Source organism: Mus caroli, unplaced genomic scaffold (assembly GCF_978045245.1).
Source record: "Mus caroli unplaced genomic scaffold, Mus_caroli_1 scaffold_3, whole genome shotgun sequence".
Taxonomy (NCBI): domain Eukaryota; kingdom Metazoa; phylum Chordata; class Mammalia; order Rodentia; family Muridae; genus Mus; species Mus caroli.
In genome coordinates this window covers 104,884,920-104,888,495 of record NW_028227258.1, presented here as the reverse complement: position 1 = coordinate 104,888,495, position 3,576 = coordinate 104,884,920, and positions in this window count along the sequence as shown.

Genomic DNA, 3,576 nt, shown 5'->3' with positions numbered 1-3,576 from the left:
TTAAAGATTGTGAGATGACAGAAAAACAGAGAGGTGGAGATAAAGATAGAATTTCAGAGGACGTAGTTGAAGCAAAAATAAAACCTCTACAGAGACTCATGCTGCCTCCTACTGACTGCTGGAATAAAACAAAATCATGACACCAGAATGGTCACTTAGATAGTGTTAATTAGCATCTGTTCTTCCCACTGTCCTCCAGATGCTATGTGGAAAGTTGCCATGTAAACTTCAATTTGGTGTCTATGTTTTTAATTTTTATGCTTATGTGTGTTCAGTAATGCAGAAAGAACAGCCATAGTTGTACGTGTCATAAACTAAACAGTAAGCAAGTGAACATAACCACTTTCTGTAAATGTAGTGGTTCTCAAATGTGAGGGCATTCTGACTTGCTGAGTAAGAGAAAATCCCCATCCCTCGGCCTCCTGCAGAGCCAAGAAATCTAATTTTATGCTAAAGACTTAAGATGTGTATAGCAGGAGAGCCATCAACACCTCTGTGAACCTGCTCTTATAAAAACTTTATTCCTTCCTATTTTCTTTGTCTTTAATAACCTCACTAGCACTAAAATCCACAAATCTCTCCATCAAAGAATGTACAGTTAAACGCAAAAAAGGACGCCAAAATGTCTGCCCCACATGTCTTTTCGTGTTCTGTGCTCTGAGCCAGAGCTGCTTTCATACATAGACAAAACTATTTGCTGCCCTCTAGTGGCCACTCTGCTCAGCCACTAAATGGCTCCAATTTTATCCAAGGTACCTTCCTGTAGAATTCAACTTTTCTCCAGTGGCTTCCCATGTAAAAATATCATTTCCAAAACCCACAAAGTATGAGGAATGGAAGTGATTAAAAAAAAAACCAAACCAATCAGAAATGAAAGGTTGAGGGTTCATCTGCAGACAAAAATCTCTGACTCATAATAAAGCACTGCAGTTAGGAACCAAGTTAAGTTCTCTTTCCTTAGATAATGTTAAGTGTCGTGAGAAGCCCGGAGAGGGGGGGAATACTCTAAAGGAAAGGGAGGTGTGTGTTGGCCACGTCACTGGTGTCTTACACAAGTCAATGCTCTTTATCTTCGCCATATTCTCATTGTCCACCCTTTCTTATGCTAATTTTATAAAGAAACTAAACTTTCACAAACTCAGTTAGGACGGACGTAGTAAGAACTGCACGACACTGAATGTGTGAACTGGTTGTAGGAATGAAGCCCAGGGGAGGTTTGTCAAGGAGACTGCCCTTTGTATTGGGATTTTATTGCTGTGAACAGACACCATACCCACTGGCAACTCATATAAAGGAAAACATTTCATTGGACCCAGCTTACAATTCAGAGGTTTAGTCCATTGTCATCATGGTGGGAAGCGTGGTGGCAGAAGGCAGATAGGCTGCAGGAGAGGTAGCAGAGAGTTCTACATCTGGATCTTCAGGCAGCAGGAAGAGTGAGCCACTAGGCTTGTCTTGAGCTTCTAAAACCTCCCAGTGACACACTTCCTCCACTAAGGCCACACCTACTCCAATAAGTTCACTCCCTATGAGCCTATGGGTGCCATTTTTATTCAGACTACCATACCTTTCATTGACACATACACACCATCTCTACAGAACTCCATATGCTGCATGAAGTGTTCTGGATTTTTTTTTTTTTCATTAACATTGCACTCTCATTTTGCTTCTCTGAAGCTCTTATTTGACTCTGGGATGATCCTACAGATGACTCCCCCCCCCCAACCCCACCCAGGGTATCAGGGGCTAATTACTATTAATTTGTGCAAACCCTACAAATTAACTCACATCATCATACCCAGATGTTTGACTGAAGCCTTTCATCCTAATGATGGGAAGAAAGATAGGGTCTCCTGTCTGTGTAGTAATAAAATGCTTTGTGATTTGGTTTGTAATTTATGCAGAACAAAGCTGTGGTCAAAATGTCAAATTCTCCAGCTGGAGAGATGGCTCAGTGGATATGGAGGCTTGGATGAGAATGGGCCCCACAGGCTCCTATGTTTGAATGCTTGGGCCCCAGTTGGTGGAACTGTGTGGGAAGGATAAAGACACATGGCCTTATTGGAGGTGTGTCACTGTGGGATTTGAGGTTTTAAAAGTTTATGTCATTCCCAGTTAGCCATCTCTACGCCCCAACCCGGATCCCCTGCCCAAAGCCTGGAGCTTGTGGATCAGATGTAAGCTCTCAGCTACTGTTCCAGACTCATGCTTGTTTGCTAGCTGCCATGTTACCCACCTTGATGGCTATGGACTCTATCATCCTATGGAATCATGAGTCTCAAATTAAATGCTTCTTTTTAAATAATAATTTGCCTTGGTTGTGGTGTTTTGTTTTGACAATAAAGAAGTAACTAAGATGTTAGATAAAAGGCTCCCTGAGCAGGTGTGAAGACCTGAGTGCTGTCCCCAGAATCCAGGAAAGTTGGGGGAGGCAGTGATCCTGTGTAATCCCACCATCCCCAAGGTGAGATAAAAAGTGGAGACAGGACAGTTCCCAGGAGCTCTTGTGCCAACTAGACTGACACAAGCAAGCAGCAAACCAGAGACCTTGTACCAAACAACGTGGAAAGCAATGACTGACCAACCCCTGAGAGATTCTCCTCTGACATCCACATCCAATGGCACACATGTCTACACACACACACACACACAAATATTGCCATATTCTCAACCTTCAATCTGTTACAAATAGGAGACTAACAAATTATAAGAAAATGAGTGTATATAAATGCCACCAAGTCCCATCTTCCAGACATAGAAAACCTACTCACATGCTAACCAAGACAACAAAGAGGAGGATTTCACTGCTCATGGTTCATAAGCTGTGACAATAAAAAATGAGACCCCCAAAATTAAGTGAATTCTAAAGGTGACAGATATAAACCTGTCTCTAGTTTTTGTTGTTTTTTAAATTGAGAATGGTCCTGGTATCTGACTTCCAGAAGAAAGGTTTTAGAGAAATGTTGTTCAGTAGGATAAAGGTGACATTTCTGCCTAAATGATTTCAAGCTGTGCTGCTAAGATAACATATATGTATACATACATATCACACACACACACACACACACACACACACACACACACACACACCACTCTTTCCTTCTATTTTTGCATCTCCTTTTGCCCACTAGTTCATTTCCAGAATTCTCACTTCTCCATTTGCCATTATTCCCTAAACAATCCAACAGCTACTGATATCTCATTTATTATAAACAATTTAGGGCTGATTTAAAATGTAGGAAAGGATGCACAGGTGTTATATACAAATATTCTGTTGGGAATTGGTTCTAATGCTTGGTCTTGATTTGGCCCCCATATAGGAATCTGCATGTCCAGATGTTGAAGGTCCTTGTCCCTGATTGGTTTTTGATTGATCAATAAAGAGCCAATGGTCAATGGCTGGGCAGAGAGATAGAGGTGGGACTTCTAGGCTCCTGGAAGAAGAAACACAGGGAGGAAGAAGCAGCATCTACACCAGAAAAAAAGGAGTAGGACAGACCAAGACAGGAAGGGGAGAAAGGACAGGGGGGGAGGGAGGACGCTCCTGAGCAGTGTCAGCTACAGTGCCTGTCATAG